Source organism: Diadema antillarum, unplaced genomic scaffold, assembly GCF_040938485.1.
Source record: "Diadema antillarum isolate AM-2024a unplaced genomic scaffold, OU_Dant_1.0 scf00000039, whole genome shotgun sequence".
Classification (NCBI taxonomy): domain Eukaryota; kingdom Metazoa; phylum Echinodermata; class Echinoidea; order Diadematoida; family Diadematidae; genus Diadema; species Diadema antillarum.
In genome coordinates, this window is record NW_027270928.1 from 2,188,580 (window position 1) to 2,210,305 (window position 21,726).

Sequence of the window (21,726 nt, forward strand, 5' to 3'; positions counted from 1 at the left end):
TTGAACTGTTGCTACATAAAGGAGTAACTATATATATTGTATGAGAGCAAAGTCAATGGAGGAATGTATGTACAGCACTGCAAAGTTTATGGATATGTTTATGTAAGATCGTATGTCTGCTATTATTTCTGTAACTCAGACATCTGTAGGAGCCCTATTATAAGTTGTACATCACATCATGCTAGTGGAAATGAAAAAAAAAAAAAAAATCAGCATGTGAATATTATACCAAAGAGCAATAGTGTTGGTGGCAATTCCGTGCCAAGCAAAGTCTTTCTTAAAGGCCCATTCACATAAAAATTATCAGTTTTTGGATCACGATGTGAAAAGTCTATGTCATTAACCGTGTGGTCCAAAAAACTAATTTGGCTGAAAGCGCAGCACTGTGATGCTCAGAGCCATGGATGCTTAAAGCCGTTATTGGCTTATGATCCTATAGTCCCTCAATTTGGACCTAATGCTGCTGGTTACATTTGATCAGATTTGTTTTAACAACTTTTTTTTTCCCATGTGCCATTCACACACACTGCACATGGCAAATTTTCATGACTGTTTGCTAGGAATATAAAGACATATCAATCTTGCATATCACATTAATTGGTGATTTTTTGTTAGCCCACATACATGATTATTATCATTGCATTGAAAAAGTCAATTTTCACAAACTGTCATTCAAAGCTGTGTGTAAAAGGGCCTTTTGAAGCAATTTTGTTTTTCACTCATTCAGTCTTGGGCAGATGGTAGGACCTATTTCATTACAAGACCCCTTGACCTACCCCACGTCCTATGGGTGGCCATGCAGCATATGTTTTGCTCTTGTTTGTTTGAAACATTTTGGTGCAACCTAGTTTCGGTGGGGGGGGGGGGGGGGGGAGGGGGAAGTGGGTGGGGAGAAGGAGAGTTCTCTCCTCACCTTAAGCCTTAGTAAGTATATGATGACCTTTTAACAAGCAAGAAAACATATTTACATCAGTTTGACACAAGATGATGCCATTTTTATTTGTTTTCTTCTTCGTGCAGTTAAGTACAGACAATTACAATGAGATCACATCATATTACCCAACCCCCCCCCCCCAAAAAAAAAAAGAAAAAATCAATGTGTTTGGAAGACACTTTGTGGATTTCATGTCTATTTATTGCTTAAAAGTTAGCTTAAAGGCAGTAGGACTGAAAGAGACTTCTATCATGTTTGAAGGCCTCTTATTTCAGTAATCCTGGGATTTTGCTGACTGAAGGAAGATTACTGTTCTACTGCCTGCCTGTATTGCAGAATGGAATAGATTTTCTCTTTGGATAGCTTGTGAGCAAGTAAATCGGAAAGCAAAGTGACTGGCTATCAGATTTCTAATAGGATCAGAAGACCAATGATGTCATGCTTACCTGAAGTATTTGCATGGTAGATTTGTACATCCTGTATTAAGAAAATGAAAGTGAAAAGAAGTATCCAGAATGAATACAATTGAGTGTATTTAATTTGCAATCAACTTTGTGGTCTACATTTTAGAGTAGCATTACGTCAGACAGCTTTAAGACTGAAAGTGAAAATGTTTTATGATATCCATCTGTTGCAATGACAGATCTCAGTAAAGCTGTGGAAGAAAAAAACACTGTGTAAAACAGACTTGTTTAAAAGGGAATTTGACCCTAAAAAAGAATAACATCTCCTCTCTAACCTTTTGTGTGTACTCTCTGTACTACACTTTGAATGGCCACGTTTGCTCATGATCTACTTACACACTGTAAATAAACCTCTCATGGCAATCTCAGTTTGTTATTATGCCATGAGAGTATATTGGTTGCCATCGTTTCCTCTTCAAAACCCAGCAGAATCCCTTTTGAAACATGAGAAATACGATATTCCTAAATGAGAGTAGAACCTTTATAAGCGGAAGTGTTGAACGACAATTCTAGCAGCTCTATTCAGACTTCATTGTATGAGGTCTATATTCGGTTTTGTGAGAACAGCCAGGTTGTGATATCCAATATGATGTAAGAGGTTATAGTGTAGGCCTACTGCTGACTGGCCTTGCTCGAAATTCTGTTGACATTCAAACATTTTATAATGTTAGAAAGATGACTTCAAATCATGTCTAAATATTTCACTGTAGATCATACTGATCTTGTGAAGCTTTATTGTGGTTCATAGACAGTATTTTATTATCTGTTTGGTGAGTTTCCCTTGTAAGAAATATAGATAGTGAGTAGTCTGATGATGGATGATGTTTGATGCCATAATCTTTCCCCAGTTCTGATCTTTTCCTTAGCCGTGAACCAAGGCTAAGCTGCCTGAGGTTTTCCAACAATAATATTGAGATAAGACAAAATGAGTCTGAGTGAGCATTGATTGCCAGCCCTGGAGTCTTCCAGCAGACTCCTACCAGGGCCACTACCAGACTAATTGATCAATGAACCGGGATTAGTGTAAGAAGATGATCCTTGCGATTTAGTGGATTATAGCTGAGTATACCACATTTAGGGGTTTTGTCCTTCAAAAGGCTTCTAGGACAATAAAGCCTTACTGCTTGGCTTTGCAGTGTTAGCTTTCAAAAAGTCAAAAAAAAAAGAGGAAGAGATAAATCCCTTGAATTTTTGTGTTTCTGTGTCTGAGTACTATATGTGTGTAAAGAAAAAGTGGAGTCCAGGTAAACTTGAGTAAATTCATGTAGATATGATATTACTGAACATATCTCAGCAGAATTTATACCAACATTGATATTGATTGCAGTAATAGTAGTGGTAGTGGTGATGGTAATAAAAAATAGGATAAGTGGAAGAAGTAGAAGTGGCAGGAGTAATTGTTGTTGTTGTAGTAATAGATGTATAGCAGCAGTTTAGAGATGGGTCATCATTTTATTTTATGTATGCCTTTCTGAGAATCTTTGCAATCCTTATATAACTGGTCTATTTCCTAACACACCTTACACTCTGTAGTGTTGAACCCACAAACCACTTTGGAATCAATCTCCAGTCACTTGCCAACTTCATTGACAAAGTGCCTTGTTATGATACAATGGGAAGTGATAACAACTGAAAGACATGCAGACACTTCCTTCTGAAAAGATATCCCAAGGATATGAAAATAAAGGCAATGACCATCAGAAATGCTTTCTTGTAAGATTTGATGCAGCTCTATGCTTACACATTTACAAATGTGAGTCCCTACAAGAAGTAAACCAATTACAAATAAAAGAGGAGACATTTAATTGCTTACAGATTACAGCAAAATTCACTGCTTAAGTTTTCTCTTCAGCTGCTTATCAATAGAAATGTTTCTCAAACATGTATGTTATTGGGTATTTCCAAAGTAAAAGGGTATATTTGAGGGATGTCAGGTTATCTTTTGTTTCCTGTCTGCATTACCCCCATTACAATAATTATGGTCTTTTTAGAATATTTAATGAGAGACAACTTTGGACTGACAAATATGTGACAGTTTGACATAGAGACAATGCTATGCCACCCCAGCCCACAGTGAAAATGATGATGCATCGTTGGCATGAAAGCAATGATGTTAAAATCACCATTCCGGCAGGACAACAGCATTGAGCATTTAGTATTTAGTATTTGGGAAACATTGCAATTATTTGGAAGAAAAATTACATAAATACAGTTAGATTTGAATTGTGATCCGAATTGCAATTTTTTGGCTGGCCAGGCATTCACTCAACAAATAATGAGTTTGGATCACGATTAAAACATTGATGTTAGGATCATGATCCAGGTCTCACCCCAAACTGCTGTGTGAATCCCCTTATCCCAGCAGCTCTAGCGTTAGCTGTCAATCAGCTGATAGTAGGTCAAGCTTTTGGTCACCACTGTGAGGGCTAAGCCTGTCTGTAAGTGATTGTCAAGGGTGAAATCCAAGTCTAAGTAAAGAGTCGTGAGAAGAGTCTTGGCTAAATTTGTAATGACTCATTGGGTTTTCAAGGAGATTGCTTGCATGACACTAGACTGGAATTAAGCCAGAAGAAATGGAGAATTAATGAGGGAAATTTCAGAACCAAAAGGGTGTTAGCACTGAACAAACATTGCAGGGTTAAGATCTTTGTGGTTCATTGCCTCAGGAAAAAGTGTACTTGAAATTCATTGTTACTTTCACTTGGCTTGCTCTTTAGTAGTAGAGAATGGGTAATGCAAATAGTGTCAAAGAATTTGATTTGATTTAATTGAACTGAACTGAACTGAATTGAATTAGAATTGATAGAACTGAATTATACATTTGATATTGTTTACAAATAAAACTGAAAATATGCTTTCAACCAGCATTAGTATACAAGGATTGCAAATGAATATCCTTCAATGAACAATATATACTGCAAGTATCATCTGACAAACAAAGTCTTTTGTAATGGTTGTAACAGGAAATTGTAAATACACGTAGTGATCATTTTATAAATGCCAAGCTAGTCAATCAGATTAACCATCTTTCATTACTGTTGCAATGTCACAACAGGAAAGCTTAGCTATACAAACTAGATTTGATTGAGATAACAGGGCTCTGTTTTCCAGATGACATTGTTGGCAAATGTCAAAAACATTTATCAGTGAAGTAAACAAGGAAGAGTGGTTTAATAAGATGAAAGAGATTAAACAACACGAAATGAAAGGACTGCAAGTGTTTGAAATTCTATGTCAAAGAGATGTTTTTTCTTCTTTTTTTCTCCTAATACTCTTCAGAACCCTAGTACCCACATTGTTAGTTTCATTTGAATGAAACTAATTGTAATGTGTCACAAAATTCTACTAGTTGGGTTCTGGAATTATTAACTAGGAAGTTAGGGGAAGAGAGAGCATTCACTGAAAGATATTCCATTTACTGAATACCTGTCAGTGTACATTTTTTCAATCATCTCATCGCTTGCAATGCCACACAGTTTCCTTTGCAGAAGTTACCACCTGTCATTTGAAGTTGGAATTATAGTATCATGTCTTTCAGACCCCAGCAATGCACTATGACCAGAAAATGTTGTTACACTGAGAAAAACAAGATTAAACAAAGAAATAATGTAAGCATGCCATTGACCTAATTTATTCCTATTCTCCACTGTGTTATGAGAAGAGCGGTTCATGTTCAGTGTAAAGTTTCTTTTTTTTTTAATCAAGCAAATATCCTGCTAAATTGGCAGTGAGATCCGGGAATAAGTAAAACACTAGAGAGTGTTAAAGGACAAGTTCACCTTCATAAACATAATTATTGAGAGAATGTAGCAATATTAGTAGAACACATCATTGAAAGTTTGAGGAAAATCAGACAATCCGTTCAAAAGTTATGAATTTTTGAAGTTTTTGTGCAGCACCCGCTGGATGAGAAGACTACTGCAGTGTATGAATAACTTAGATGTCACATGCGTACAGCAATATAAGGAAAACATAAAGAGAATTTCACAAAATTCCATCTTTTGAAAAAAGTACACATTCCCCTGACTTGTTACCGACAAATGTTATGGGTAATATTATTCCCCCTGCCTTTAGAAAGAGGCAAGTCAAGTGCTCTTTTATTATGCGGAAAAAGTGAAAATATGTTGAATTTTCTTTTACATTTTCTTTATACTGTTGTACGCATATGACTCACAAGCTGTAGTAGTCTCCTCATCCAGCGGTTCCAACACAAAAATTTAAAAAATTCATAACTTCTTCATCGATTGTCCAATTTTCCTCAAACTTTCACTGATGTGTTCTACTAATATTGTTGCATTTTCTCAATCCTTATGTTTATGAAGGTGAACTTGTCCTTTAACATCTGCATCTATTATGGACAGTTTGATAATAGTATACAGCAACCCAGGAGATACAAAGTACTTGACAATGACCTCCAATAAAAGGCTATTCCAATGCTGGTTGGTGTCTGTCTGTAGATTGAACTATGTAAAGTTAGAAGTATTTGCAGAAAGGCATACATATTCTAAATCGTTGTTTCAGTGTGTTTGTCTCTAACTCTTTTTTTTTTTCAGTCTCTAGCCCAATGCATAGATGTATGTTTTTAATGTTGTTGATCAGCTCTAACAAAAATATCAAGATGGTAGCTGCAACTTTACTCATATAGGGTGTTTCATCAGAAAGTACCCCAGTAACTCAAAATGTTGGTGAGTGGTGTGGTTTTGTATTGTTATCTTAACTATTTCTTAAATTTGGAGAAAATAATGCTGGTAGTTATATCAAGAGCCTCTCATCATGTGGAGAGGCAATTAATTGATGGTGGTTTTAAGATACCTGATGATAAGATTTGAACATAATCGTTTGCTCCAGATTTTAAAATCACACCACTATTCCTTGCCTATATGGATCCGATGTGTCACAGAAGAGCCATGAGTAGTATGTTTTTTTGTCTTTATCTCTTCTCCTGCCCATCCACCACACTGCAGTGTGACGAGGAATAAGTGAAACTGTCATCAAGGATAAATCTCTTCAGTTTTAGATAGGATGTGAAAGGGAGAAATGATAGCATCTATAATCTGTTCCAAAGGATAAACTTATGAGATTACTGGAGTAATATCAAAGAGTATGTGGTTCTGACAGTGTTGCCCAGAGTGTATGGTGAATCAGATTATGATAACCATTCATGACTGTTTTTTTTTTCTTTCAATGTCAGTATGATCAACAGATTTAAATTTCAGGCTCCACTAGGTCACTGTAAACCAGAAACATTCACAAATTTAAGCCAATGGCCTTTTGCAGGGCATGAAACACTCACATATTACCATCTCATTCAATGCATTGTGTACACACACAAAAATTGCATGCATTTTACTTTAGTGAATCATAGCTCCTTGCTAAATTCATGAAAGTTTCATACATGCAAAAATTTATGGTTTTACAGTAAATGCCACATTCATAAGCTGATTGTCCTGGGTATGACGTTTTACACGTTCACTTAACGATTTGCTACCTAAGTCATGGAAAAATCATTCTATCAACATTCACCATGTCATACAACTCAATGTTATCAGTGTCGCGGACATTGTTTGATTTCCCACGCAGGTAATCTACCATGAAAAAAAAAAGTAGGTGTAAAAATGTGAGGAAAAAAAAAATCCAGAGAGGGGAGAAATGAAGGTAGAAAGAGATAGAGAGATAAGAAAAGAAAAAGAACAACAACAAATTGAATAAGAAAGAAAGAAAGAAAGAATGAAAGAAAGAAAGAAAGAATGAAAGAAAGAAAGAAAGAAAGGTGAAATTCCAAAAACTTTGTCCTCCTCCTCATTCAGGGTAACCATTTACTTCTGCAGTGAATGTAGAGATTTAATGTACGAATGATTTTCTAAAGGGTCTGAGAAAAAAAAAAAGGATGTTTCTGATTTTTTTTTCCAATTGAAAAGGTCTTTCCTGCATGGGTGGCAAAGCATGGGACATTAAAAAAAAGATACAATGGAGTAACATTTAAAGGATGCCACAAAAGAACAGCTCGCAAACACTGGCAACTTGAGGGCTCTGGTATTGTTGTACTTGAAGGGGTGAGGTATTAACCATACAAAGTCTTTTGCCTGCTAGATATGTGGATCAGACCAGGAAAGGATATGTGGGTTTGTTGGCATTAGAAGAGATGTTTGCTGTAGAAAGAGCCCATAGTGCCCATCAAGTAGATTGATTACACAATATGTGATGATTTCACAGTGGAACTACTTCTCAAGAAGGAAATTTGAGTTGACTGTTGAGAAGGGATACATTTCTCAGTTCAACATTATTCTCGGACCTGATTCAGCATTATTCTTGGACCTGATTCAAAATTACAATTTGTAGACACTCAAATGATGCTTAGGGTATAATGTTATAATGATGAAATGTTGATAATGATGAAATAGTATTTTATTTGAGACTGCTGTATTGTAGTCTCTAACACCAGATGTGTTATCAGTCTTCACAAGCAAACTTTCTATAACATCATTAACTTGACAAGTGCATCTTGTTTTCATTTTTTTCTTTTGAAAATAAATTTTGTCATTGCTTGCCAATGAAAAGCGAATTACTCAACCATTGTTGAGTTTTAGTATGAGGACCAATCAAGAGTACAATGGGACTAAAAAGTACACACTCCCTTTCATAATGTTTTATTTATGACCAATTTGTGATCATAGACCACTTGACCTTGGTCTGAAGTGCAGTGGGACTGCCACAGATGTAGTTTGTAGATTTCTAATTCATACTTTGTGTTAGTTTCTGCTTAAGTGGGATCTACATAAACTGAAAAAAAAAAGAACTAGAAAAGCTCTCTGAGAGTGCACACCTCCTCCAAGTAGCTACTTTCCACCAATGATCTTGCTCTTCCCAAAGAGATTTTTCTCCTCTCCACCACTGAGGAAAAGTTCTTTGGGCTCTTCCATGGAGATCAGTGATTTCCACCCAAAGGTATACATGCTGAAAAATTGCCCGATTTACCAATATAGAAGCCTTCGTTAGGTCATAAGTGGATACCCTCAGGTGCGCGGCGCGCCTCGCCCTAGCTGAAACTAGAGCACGTACTTAGGTGCGTGTTTGAAAACCTCAAACATGTGCAGCTTGAACTCCCAAGTTCATTGACCCTACCTGTCAAAATATCAAAAATCGTTCATAAATTCCAAAAAAAAATTCTCGGATTACCACCAAAATTTAATCATTTGAAAAATAATGCGCTGTTTAGGAACTCATATGCTTTTACTGATGGTAGCCAAAGCTGTCTTTAACCCGTTGAGGACAGACTGATTTTGCTACAACACACATTTCCCATAAACACCTGACGAGTATACTCGGGACTCGTCCTCAATGGGTTAAGAAAAATCAGTATTTTTTTTTACTATTGTTGTCTTTTACTGTAACTTTGATTTCACCACTGTGCCACACTTTCTAAGGGACATATTTTTCTTTCCATCGAGAAAACACTAGTCGCGGTCTCTCTGGCAAAACATTGCAAAGTTTATGTTTGTGTAGTTTAAGTTCTCAAAGTTTTGCCAATGTAATCAAAAAACTTCCTAAAAACTTCCTGCAAAACTTCTCGTGATACTTCCCACTCAAACTAGGGAAATTTCCAGCTGAACCCCTGCAAATTTTCTCTTAGTTTGTGCAGTGTGGATGCCCCCAAGTGAAACGTTGCAAGAGTTTGTCACGGGACCATTCCATTGAGGTGCCTCCCAAGCACGCAGTCGTAGGGATATATGTGTGTGTGCACTGTTACATCGCAATCATTAGCTGTCAGATGGCGCGAGATTTCTTCTATGTTGTGCATGTAAGCTGGTGAGTGCATGTACACCAGTGACCCAAAATTTGAGAACTGAAACTTGAAGTTTGGCTGCCAGTGTGGATGGACGAGAAAACTTTACAAAGACTTCTTGAAGTTAAACTTTGCAATGTTTTGCCAGTGTGACCACAGCTATTGTGTGTTTGATGCTGCAGTAGCGTAATTTTTAAATATCATCAAACTTTCCTGACAGAGCAGTGTGATGATTTTTCAGATGGAATAGGAAAGTCTGAGGTATACAGAAGTTTGGAGGATGATGCTGGCACTATATCAAGGTAATTATGGTTGTCACTCTTTTAGAAAATCCATTTCTGAAATGTTTTATCGTAAAGCTGTGGTCTGTGGTAGGAACATGGACAGATGCACACACAATAGAGTATGAACATGCATTCACACATTCCAAGAATGTGTGCTGTGTCAATGGCAGTGAATATAAAGTCAAGTTAAGCTCTGCCTCAACAATGTGTTTTACTATTCAAATGGAAAATGGCGAGTGACACCAAACTCACCGGATAACACCTAACCACAGTTAGCCAACCATGAGTTTAGACAGTATGTGGCAGTGGCAGAAAGAGGCAGGGATTTGAAATGAAACTCTTGGATTTCAAATGTCTGTTTGCTTTTATTCCAACCAAATAGGGCCTCATGCTTGTGTTGGATTGTCATCAGTTATCATAGCTCAGAAATCAATAATGTATACATCGGTCATGATGACTTCTGATGTAGAGAGATTGTGAGGGGTAATGCCATATTAAGTACTTAAAAGGGTAAAACAACGAAAACGCATGTTCAAGATGACAGTAGACTACATACGGGCTCAGTTTTTGCCTCTTTGCTCGAAAGAAGCATTTTGTTTAAAAACTTGGGTACAGAGAAAAGGTGACTGAGGATTGATGATAAAGAGCGCCATCTATCTACCACACGTGGTAACATTGCTGCAGACCTCATGTGATGTGGGCCATGTTGCATAAAATTTGAGATCAAACATAAGTCAGAAAATTGAACGTAAAGTCTCTGAAATACTTAATGCTGATTGGCTGATATTGGACTTATGTCTGATTTGTCAGTTTATGTTTGATTACATCTTTTTGTGCAACAGGAATCTGGTTATTCATGTCTGATTTTGAATATCAAAAAGCAGGAGTAGAGGGATAGATGTATGACGGGCTCTATTCTCCTCTAGCTATACTTATACCACTGATTGTCTTCTGCTCCTTTATTATGTCATGCTCTTTGTAAACATGATTAAATGGGAGTGCCCTTTTAATTGAGTACAGTGCATCTAATAGGCCTACTTTAACCCATTGAAGACTAGTTGCACATATTCTTGAGCTGGAGTGAACGGGAAATGCATCTTATAGGAAAATCAATCTGTCTTCAATGGATTAATCTGACAACAGAAATGCTAAAATCTGCTTTCAAGTGTTGCTCTTTATTTGCAATATTTTTAATGTTTGTTTTTATCGGTAGAATTTTGTTTTGGTTGATTTTTATATTGTGGAGGTATATTTGATTTTATGAGAATCCTTTTCTTGTTACATCAGTACTTCTTGTCTCCATTAGGAACTCTACTTTAGTCTGTGATGTACTCTAAAAGCTTGATATTTACATCTTGTATGCGTGATGTCAAAAAGAAAATCATTGCAAACTGAAAATGAATGAAAGTTGAATGTTTTCAGTACTGCTTCCCCAGAGGGATTTATATGGTTCTATGATAGCCAGGTGTGTCGAGGTGACAATTTGCAAGAGTACATGGCATGCATATAACTTTGAGACAGTTACCGAAATTAACCCGTTCCATTTCCAGCAATTTTGTTTATGCCTTTACCATAATGATATAACATTAATTTGAATCTTTGTTGATAATTTACATGTGTCTTTATCACATGTTATTATGTTTCATCACATTTTTGTACTGATCTCCGACCTGACATCTGTATATACGAACATTTATTGTATTCCTAATTATTTGTTTGTTGGAAATGAAATAAATCTACTTTAAATACTAAATTCTGAAATCCCCATAGACTTAATACACAGGCCACCAGGTTCCCGTATGGAATGGGTTAATATTGATAGCAGTATTTGATGGCAGTCCTTATATCCTGCCAGCTGTATCTTCATGAAGGGTTCACAACCAGTGCCTACAAAAAAAATATATAAAAAAAGATCAACAACATATCACTTACTAAACTTTTTTTTTAAAACTGCCTTTGTCTTTCCCCCTACCTTTTTATACTTCTGTCCAAGTTTTGTTGAGCTGTTATGTTTCACTCTCACTCTCATTGCTTTGTTATCTGCTTCTTTCTGTTCTCTCCCCCCCCCCCCCTCTTTCTATTTCCCAATTTTCTTTGTCCATATTCAGGCTGATAATGTATGCAAGGTTTTGCTTTTGAAGCATAGTTAGATGAGTGTTTAAGTATACAATTTCTTTGCCACAATGACATATCGCTTCATTAAATAAAAAATGTTGTAGAGTATAGAAGACGGCAAGAAAGATGTAGCTAGAGAAAGGAGGAAGTGGAGAGACAAAAGCTGCAGTCACACTGACAAAAGATTGTGAAGTTTAAGATCACAATCTTTAAGATCTCAAAGTTTTGCCAGTGTGACCGCAAACTTCCCATGAAACTTCACCCAAAACTTCTCCCAAAACTTCTGACTCAGGGATAGTTGAACTCTCGCAGCTCTCATCCGTATAAAAGATGGGTTCCACCTTTTATTAGGACCTCTTTGTTTTTCGGATATCTCAGTCATTTTAAACTAATTTTCATCAAATGTACCCATAATTTCTCTTAGAATTGTATGCTCTTTAAGGGTATTGTTTACAATTGGGAGCAGTGATTTAAAAAATGTTGGAGTTATCACATTTGATGCATATGTGTAGGTCAGTTGTATCACAAAACATCCTGCCATATAAAATTTTTGCAATAAAGCCTGAAATATAAGGAGATATCACTATTTTTCTCACTAAACCATATCTGTAGATGGTTTAGTCTAGAAAATATTTGTTTAAAACAATTGTTCACATTTTGTATATTCACCAATAGGCCTATTTATACATTGACTATACTGATAACATTTTTGCATCTGTTGTTTCTTTCCATAACTCATATTTTAGAACTATTTTGAAGCACAAAAGCTTGGTTTTTGTTTCATCTGCAAATGGTGAATTATGCCTTTAATATTTCATATTAGTGGTTTATAATAATTTGACAATAAGTAAAAACCTGAATCCTCGTCTCAACCAAAACTATACTCATCCCTTGTCCGTGTCTATGAGCTTGGGTGTTCAATCGAATTTAGTTTCTCTTGAAGAGCTTTAGTTTAAGCAACCAGAAGTGAATACAGATGACAGCGCTTATCTACCAATTATGACTCTCCTTCTTCATAATGCATGTAGAAAGTTACAAAAGGTCAGTTTGACCAGTGTGAACAGCCCCCTCTATTCTCCATCTCCTGCAGCCACTTTCCTCTCTGCCTGTGATTTCATCCAGCCTCTCATCTCCCCTGTATCCATTTGTCATTCTCATTACCATTTCCAGCTGAGGCCCAGCCTACCTGGCTCCCACAGGACTCCCTATTTGCAGACTCTCTCTAGTCTGAACCATTCAGACCCCGGAGTAGTGTTTATTTTTGGTATTTGGGGTGAGCGATCGATTGACCGATCTATCAGTATCACAGTAAGCCTAACAGGTCAACACAGTTCCCCAAAAATGCAGCTGCTGTAACATTGGCTGTGCACGATGGAGTACAGGTTCACGATTTATATTGAAGTATTGTTACTCCCTGTCAATTATATTATATTGGATGGCTATGAATGGGATACCAGGGGATATTGCAAGAGTTAGGGCCAATATTGCACGAATCGAAGATGAGTGCAATATTGACCCTAACGAGTGCAATATTCCCTGGTATTCCTTGAATGAAGGCCATCCAATATAATTATTATCATCTATACAATCAAGCAGAGCAAGCAAACTGCACAAAATTACCCGGCTTCCACTCGTCTTGGAAGTTGACTCGGCAGTCACATCCCAGCGCTGAAAAGGGGAAGCCCCTAAAACTGCGTATGAAACAAACAACTAGCAAGATGTTTGCGCGCTTGTGAATTGCAACAAAATGACGCGCACTAGTAGCAAGTGTTTGCGCATTCAGCAAGCGCTCGCGCAATAGATGAGACAGAATTGAATATGGTGTGATCTTGAGCGGCAAGTAACAATGGTAGCCTATGGAGAATTGATACACTGGCCTATGCATTTCGTTCAATATGCTCTGATATTGAACGGTAAAAATTGAGTGGACTAAAATACGCGTTTTTAATGCGCCGCTAAAACGTCCTATATAGATGATAATATTTAATATTGAATGATTTCTTATGCTGCTTTGTAATTAACCCATAAAGGACAGATTGATTTTGCTACAACATGCATTTCCCTCAAACACCTGCGCGAGTATACTCGGGACGCGTTCTCATTGGGTTTATGACCTAAGTCAGGGCTCGACTCTGACATTTCTTTCTGGTGACTGGTCGGGCCACTAAACTCTTTAAATTTGAAATTTTGTTGCACCAAAAAAGAAATGTAGTGGCCCAAAATAAAAGGAAGTATAGAATTTCATTATGAATTCTAGCTGCTCAGTTGGGCCACTAAAAAATAACATATTTGGACAATTGGTGACCTGACATCAATTTTTAGTGGGCCCCCAGCCACTGGGCCTCCGCTAATGTTGAGCCCCGCACAAATATTTTTTAACCTTATAAATATCAGGATTCCATTTTCACTGCGAGATACTGAATGCTATGTGGATATTGTATGAATTCATTTCTTTAGATGACATGACTAAATCTGAGATGGAGATGAGTTGCTTTTAGGGATAGCTTGCAGTGATAATGATTGATTTGATATAATTCAATATTGTGTGATCTCAAACCTAGCTCATGTAGTTTGAGTTTTGATCTATTTTATATCATATGGCTATCAAGGAAGTGATCAGATGCTTGTTATCAAACAGCCTTGAGACAAATGGCTTTGAGTCTTCATAGGAGGACTAAGCAATATTAAAGGATGAAGTGCCTTGCCTAACGGCTCTAAAGAAGAAATCTACCCAAAAAATAAATAAATTTCAAAAGAAAGAGAAAATATTCCCTCCAGAAAGATAAAAAGATGACAAAAATCAGATAAGAAATAAGGAAATATGAAATTTTGAAATTTTACGTTTTTCAGAAAACATTTCTTGACAAATCAATTTGCCATCTTTGAACCTTTGTGCTTGTGATTAGTGCTAATGTTTTGATTCTCTGAAGGCTAAGGTTCTATTGTTTTCTATCAGGCTTTAGGTCCTCTTAAAAAAAGAAAAAATATATATTGTCTTGACTGTCATATTTAACATTCTGCAGTGAATATCTTATGAAATGCTTTGTATGATGCTAATTGTACTTAATTTGTATATATGAAATTGTCATATTATATATAATTTGTTTATATGAAATTGTCATATTATATGCTTTGGCCGGAAATGAAATAAAAATGAAATGAAATGAAATGAAATGAAATGAAATGAAATAGACAGTATGGTAAACACTGTATTGTGAATTTACATGAACTGCATGGGCCTACAGGCCCTAAGTTCCTTTCTAGTTGCTATGCAAGTTATTATCTGACATTCATTGTAAAATACATATTCAGATATGCTGGAGATATGTGTGTCAGTTAGTTGATATGTATCAACATGTTAAGTAGAGCTAGAGTGGAGTTGTGCTTGGGTAAATGTTAGAGTTAGATAGGGAAATAATGGGTAGGATTGGATAAGTGTTAGGGGTCAGGTTGGGTTAGGGTTGGGTTCAGGTTAAACAGTACTAGTTGAGGTGGGAATTCATGTTTTGAACATTCCTAAAGCCCTTTTTACACTTGTGTTTCTTAACCCCGGACTTTCTCTGACCCAGGACTATCGTTAGTCCCGTACCAATTTTTTCAGCTTTTTACACTGGCCAATTATTCCCGTAATATCTCTTGTCCGAGGCTAAGGAGAAAACTGACCTTTTTACACTCGTATTTCTTAGCCCGGACTTTCCAAACCACATGAATATTCATGATTACGCTGTGCATTGTACACGCACGCACCGGCAGCACTTGATTACCTCGTTTCTGATTGGTCAGTGGGGGTCGGACTTCGTCTCCGTCGCTTAGCCCCAGATTATTTTTTCGTTCTGTTTACACTCACTTGCTTGGCACTGCAATTGCGGTGCTAACCCTGCTATTTTGCAGGGCCAGATAGTACCGGACTATCTGTGGGGCTAGCCCACTTTAGCAAAAATGAGTGTATACAGGAAGCGGGCTAAGGATAGTCCCGTACCAACGGTGGGGCTAAGGCCCCCCCCCCCCTTAGGCCCATCGTTGGTACGGGACTATTAAAGCAAAAATTTACAAGTGTAAAAAGCCCTTTAGTGAGATACTGAGAAACCTCTTATGAAATATGAAAGAGCATGTAATTTTAAGAAGGATTCAACATCTATTTGATGAAAATTGGTTTTCAAATGGCTGACATATCCCCAAAAGTGATAATAATAAAAGGCGACAGGCCGCACCTTTTATTAGGATCTCTTTGTTTCACCTTGTTTTTGGATATCTCAGCCATTTCAAAACCGATTTTCATCAAATAAACTTTTGATACCCCATAGAATTGCATGCTCTTTGACATCTCATAGAGTGGTTTGTGAATATCTCGCAAAACATTAAAAGCTAAATCCTCACCTCGACCAGAACTGTACACACTCTTTAAAGATAATATAAAGTTTTGGTACCTCAAAAGTTTCCCTGAGTTTCCTTGTCTTAGTTTGTGTTTCAGGTTAAAGTACCTTTCATATAACTAACACTGTGAGACTTACTCGCCCCAAAGTGCTCTCATGTCTAAGTAACCATGCAATAATGGTTTCGTACAATACGTGTATATCGATCGTCGCGGTACCGCGTCGAGTCAAACTAACGGCTCGTTCGAATTTTTGAGAGCCCGCTCTGCTCTGGTACGAAACCATTATTGCATGATTACTAAGACATGAGAGCACTTTAGGGCGAGTAAGTCTCACAGTGTTAGTTATATGAAAGGTACTTTAACCTGAAACGCAAACTAAGACAAGGAAACTCAGGGAAACTTTTGAGGTACCAAAACTTTATATTATCTTTAAGGTTAGGGCAACGGTTAGAGTTTTGATTAAATGTGGATGACATAAAACCATATATCCAATTGCAATTGAAAGCAAAGTGGAATGCTGTTAAGTGCTTGTAAGTATGATGCTCTGAATATAGCACAATACTTCAAAACATAATAAAAATACAGCACATTAATATGCCATGTCTGTGACAAGCTCAGGAGTTGTCTTGGAAGTGCAAAGCTGCAATTTTGCTCCATTCTCTCAGCTTTCTGGTGTGAAAAGCATGCATTTGCTTCAAAACAAGAGTTTTTCAGTCACAAAAACTTCCAGCATATCTTCATAATATGTAGATATTGTGCTTTTACTATATGCGTGTTGATTTTGTCATATTCTTCAGACCATTGGTTGGGATGGGAGAATAGAAATAAGAAATAATGATAAAAATGAAAGAATAAAAGTTTTAAAAAGGCACAAAAAGTGGGCAAAAGAGGCTGAACTTCAGCCTAACATTTTAGCTTCTGTTGACATAACCTCACATTGCAGCTCACATAGCTAGTAGTAGACTGTGGTTCACTTGCTCCTTTTGTGCAGCAATGAAAAGCAGATCCACCCAATACCTTGACAATGAGACTTTTATATTTTGTTGGCAGGGAAACACAATGTTGTCTCCATCATCACCTTGATCATTGCTTGTCAATATTCAGCTTAGAACATGAGATATCGAATCAGTGTGAATTGTAGACTAGACATCAGCGACGGCGGTAGATGGTGGGTGGTCACACTCCAACGAACTCCACTCCGCTACCCCTCTACCACTTAGCAGAGGGCTGCTCCGCCCTGTGTTGGGATGGTCCTTTGAGGCCACTGTGAGTCACCTCCTATCCACCCATTCCTACCACTACCAGCACGCGGTTTCTCCATTCACGTATTGGAGAGAGCAAGAGAGAGAGAAATGGGGAGTCACTCACCCATTACCCCTTTGATCTGGTTGGCATCTATTCATGGCTGTATCGCCAGACAAACACACACTCATTCATTCATTTAGCCCCACTGAGATCCGCTGTGTAATGTTTCGAATCACACTCTGTGGGATTTAACACACAAAGCCCCCCCCCCCCCCAGTTCTAAACAGTTAGGTGTCCTGTCACAGTACTCTATAGAATCGTAAATGTGAAATGAATGGATCCTGCAGACCGAGGGCACACGACTCAATAACATGTGCTTTCTGGAGGAGCGGCAGAACTTGTTTGAATGTCTCGCGGTCTGCTACTACTCTCTCTAGATGTGTCTGTGATAGTTATTCACAAGTGTTGGATATATCAGTGTGATCATGGGAAGGATCAATGGATGATTCTCTCTGAAACCATCTTAAGTTGAAGACTGTGGATCTATTTGAAACACTGGAATATCCTGGACCATGCTGGGATGGATGAAAAAGCGGTTTTCATTGTGAGACCATCATCAGTATCAACATTCTGCAGGAATAATGGAAATCGTACTTCTAATTGTTCTGATGTGATTGATTGCAGATCATGTATGACATCTTGCTCTTCAAGCTGAATGTATAGTGCCCGGGTATGGCTACAGGTTTGGATTCTTGCTGAATGTCTGTTGGATATTTTTGTCTTTACCTTTACCGCTGTTGTATTCTCAATACAGAAGCAAAGTTGATGACAGTGTCACCACAGCAAAATGCAATGCTTTGTCATTTTTGGGTTTATCTGAAATCACTGACATAGGATTACCGGTACTTGTCAGTCTGGACAAAATCTGTGAAGTTCTATCCTGTGTCTGCAAGTGCCAGAAACGGAGATGAGATGTCACCTGTGTGGACAGCAAGGAGTATAAACATTGATCTTCAAGTAAGGCAGCTAGCCAGATTTTGCTATGATTTTATGGCAAGATGAGCAATGTATGTGTGACTGAAACACTAACAAAAAGAAAGAAAGAAAGAATTGAATGGGAAGTATGTCAGCCCTTCCTGTAGTATCAGCAAGGATGTAGAAGAAAAATATTGACGTCAGCTTTCATGATTCTCATGAAGTCACACATGGCAAAGTGTTAAGAAGGACTTTGGCCACAAAGGCCTTTCTTGTTTACTAGTTTGTGACTATGTGCCTGCTAGGTTTGATATGACATTGAGAAGCTGATAAAGTACTCATCTCAGAAGGGAGCTAGGTGTCTGGTTTCTCAGCATTTACTGTGTGGTAAACATACATCATCAAATGCAAGGCCGATCGATATGTCCCAACGTTTTTGGTCATCACCGTACGATTGACCTATTTGGTGAAAAGGAAATTGGGAGTAAGGTGGACAAGGAATCACCTGCATCTTTTGTTTCAAATGGATGGCTCCAAGGAGAGATGCACCTGTCAAGCAGCTTCAGAGATTTCTGTGATTAGAAATTGACCTCCACTTGTACCATCTTTCTTTGTTTTCATTCTCTACATCAGGATTGACGAAAACAGAGTAGAATTTTTCCCTATCGGACCATGTACACCTGCCTTTTTTCATCGATCGCCTGTAAATTGAGGTGGAGGGAGAGTGGACGTACAGGTAGCAACAGATTAGTACATCTCATCCAGGAGACTCTCCAAGCCCTGTGAGTCGTGTCTGAGATCCTGCTACTTCTGATACATCATTTGTGGATTCCTCACATCTTTCACTCCCATCTTTCAATGCTGTGGAGTTTGGCTCAAAGCGAACAAATGTGGTCAATGTTACCAGAGTTGTGAAAGCCTTCAGGAGCTTGTGTTTGGGATGAAACATTTTGGCATCCTTGTGGAGTCACTTTGTCTGTTCTATTCGCCAGGATCGGCAAAGTATGAAGAGAAGTGTGCCAGGCACAAGTGATATGGAGAGTCAGTAATCTACCTCGAGCATGGTAGACATTATCAGATAAACTATTATTCAAAGCACAACAAAGCCTGATTTTGACATTGAGCATTTCCTGTAAACAGCTTGATATTTCTGCAATAAACCACATTTACACACACTCAATGTCAATGGGATTTGTTTCAAATGCATTGACTAGAAGGATTGCATGTCCATTACAGATGTATCCTGTTCACAAAGCGAGTGATATGACAAATTGTATTAGGATATCATAAGGTACATTCTTCAGTGTTCAAAGGAAAGCAGTAAAAACAATTGTGTGAAAATTTTCCTGCTTCCTTTTTCTTTTTGAGAACATCAAACCTTGGGAAGAGAAGTACATCAGCCGTGCAGTAGGAGTTGTTTTGTGTGCTAACTCTCTTTGGAATATACACAAGTGGAACATATCGATGAATAGTGGTCCAAGGCATCTTGCGAATAATATCCAGAATATATGCCACAGTTACCATGGAAGATCACATGATCAACCAATCAAGTTCTGTCCTCCACAAGATACAGAATATTGCCAAGGCAACAAGATCTGGAGGACTACATCGACACAGGTGAGTATCAAAGTCGGTAGTTTTGCCACAGTGCAACCACCACCACTGCTACTTGGATGCTATATATAGTTTCATCAGTGACCCCAGCAAATATGTCATTAAAAATGCTGATATCATCTTACATTCATAGAATAACAAGTTGAAACTTAAAAGGGTACACTGTGTCACAGTCATCAAACACCAGAAAGGGGATATCTACAGCAGAATGTTGTCATACTCTACAAAATGTGTGTAAAGCAAGTATTCACTAAAATCTAGAAGATGTCTGTATGAAACTGAACATGTACTACAAAATATATCAGTCCAATACAGAATTTCAGTTCATTGACGGAACATTCAATTTGATGTTTTGGTAATATTTCATAGTGCTTTGTGCTCAGATTGAAGCAAGGTAGAAAACGTGTATATAACGGATGGAGAGTTTCAGCTGTTTACAGCATAATATTTTGGCTCTAAGCCTACTTAGCTTATTCTATATTGCTATTCAATACTATTTGTCAAGCTGTATACTTGACTTTGCTTTGAAATTTTTGAAAAGTATGTGACTTTTTTTAAGTCAAATGTTATCAATGACAAGAATATGTTCTTGTATGAGGTACTGACCGAGCAAGCTATATTTTCCAGTGCTAGAGACAAACAGTCATTGAGAGTAACACTGATGGTGATCATAATGATGACTGCAGTATAAGAAGGATGATAGGAATTAAAATAACAACAATAGTAATGATAAAGATATTGAAAAATAAGAATTGAATAGAAATAATGACATCAAAAACAGAATTGAACCAAACTAACAGTATTAAAAAGATAGTGACAGTGATAATGATAATGACAGCTTAGTCGTATGCGTATTAGTGCCCATGGTACATTCTAAGCACAATCAGTCAGTGATACTATAACAGTTACAACATTTTGGAAGAAAAATTGCATATTGATACTGTAGAACTAGAGGCTGTTATTTTTGTGAGGACATAATTTTTGTGAATTTTATGAATCACTGTTGGTCCGCAAATTAAACAATATGCGAAAATATTGTTACTTGGGCAGGCATTATGCACTTAACCAGTTGAGGACGAGTTCCGAGTATGCTCGGGCAAGCGTCTGTGGGAAATGCCTGTTGTAGCAAAATCAAACCGCCCTCAACGGGTTAAGATAGCATCAGTGTCAAATCGTGAAACAACTTCTTGCAAAAATTGTCTTTGACCTCCTGCTTCGTGAAAATATTTGTACAGTGAAAATAACAGCTTTTAGAGTAATTCATCATCTAACCCAGCCTTTAGTTGTTTGGTTAAAAAGTCTTCTCTCATGGAAGACCCCACATCACCTCATAGTTCAGCTATGACTCATTTTGAGACATACTGATCACAGCCAAGATATGCTGGTACAGTGTTATGCTATTTTCATTTTTCTTTTCTTTTCTTTTTTTTTTTACCTTTTTTTCTGTCATGCAGGTTTTGAGATATGTATGGGACAACAAACGGTCTAGTCACATGATTTCAAAAACTCAAAATCATTCATAGAGCGGAGAATGACACTTTGTATTGTGTGTTGTTTGTGGGTCACTTTGCAGTCATCAAGGACATTGGCTAGTCACTTCACCCTGATTCCCATGGCCTTGCATTTCATGCAAATATCATGGTAGGCTTTTGTGTAGTGATTTTCTCTCATTCTTCTTATTTTCTCCCATGAATTGGATAATAATTTATCCTGATGCTTCAGTGACTACTCATGCATGGACAAATCATTGTCAAAACTTTTTGCACTCTCAAAATCTTTGGTGCATTGCCAAAGATATGGATACTCTAATCAGTAGGTTGGATATAGTACTGAGTGTCTGAATGCATGCTCACGAGTCAGAATAATTTGTGTGCTCATAATAGAAACTTTATTTCTGGCATTTCTTCTTTTTTTTTTGTCCAGCCATTCAGGACATC

The 21,726-nt window shown here is 37.4% G+C and overlaps 1 protein-coding gene across 2 annotated transcripts in view; it reads left to right on the forward strand.

Moving 5' to 3' along the window:
* LOC139711089 (rap1 GTPase-activating protein 1-like) overlaps positions 1-21,726 on the forward strand; it is a 295,166-nt gene that overhangs the window by 80,501 nt on the left and 192,939 nt on the right. The window contains exon 1 of one of the 2 annotated variants that reach the window (XM_071623043.1): positions 9,280-9,483. The exons of the other annotated variant lie outside the window; for it this stretch is intronic. The gene's annotated coding sequence lies outside the window, so the exon portion shown is untranslated. Of the gene's footprint in view, positions 1-9,279; positions 9,484-21,726 lie in introns of those variants that run through there. 2 annotated transcript variants of the gene reach the window in all.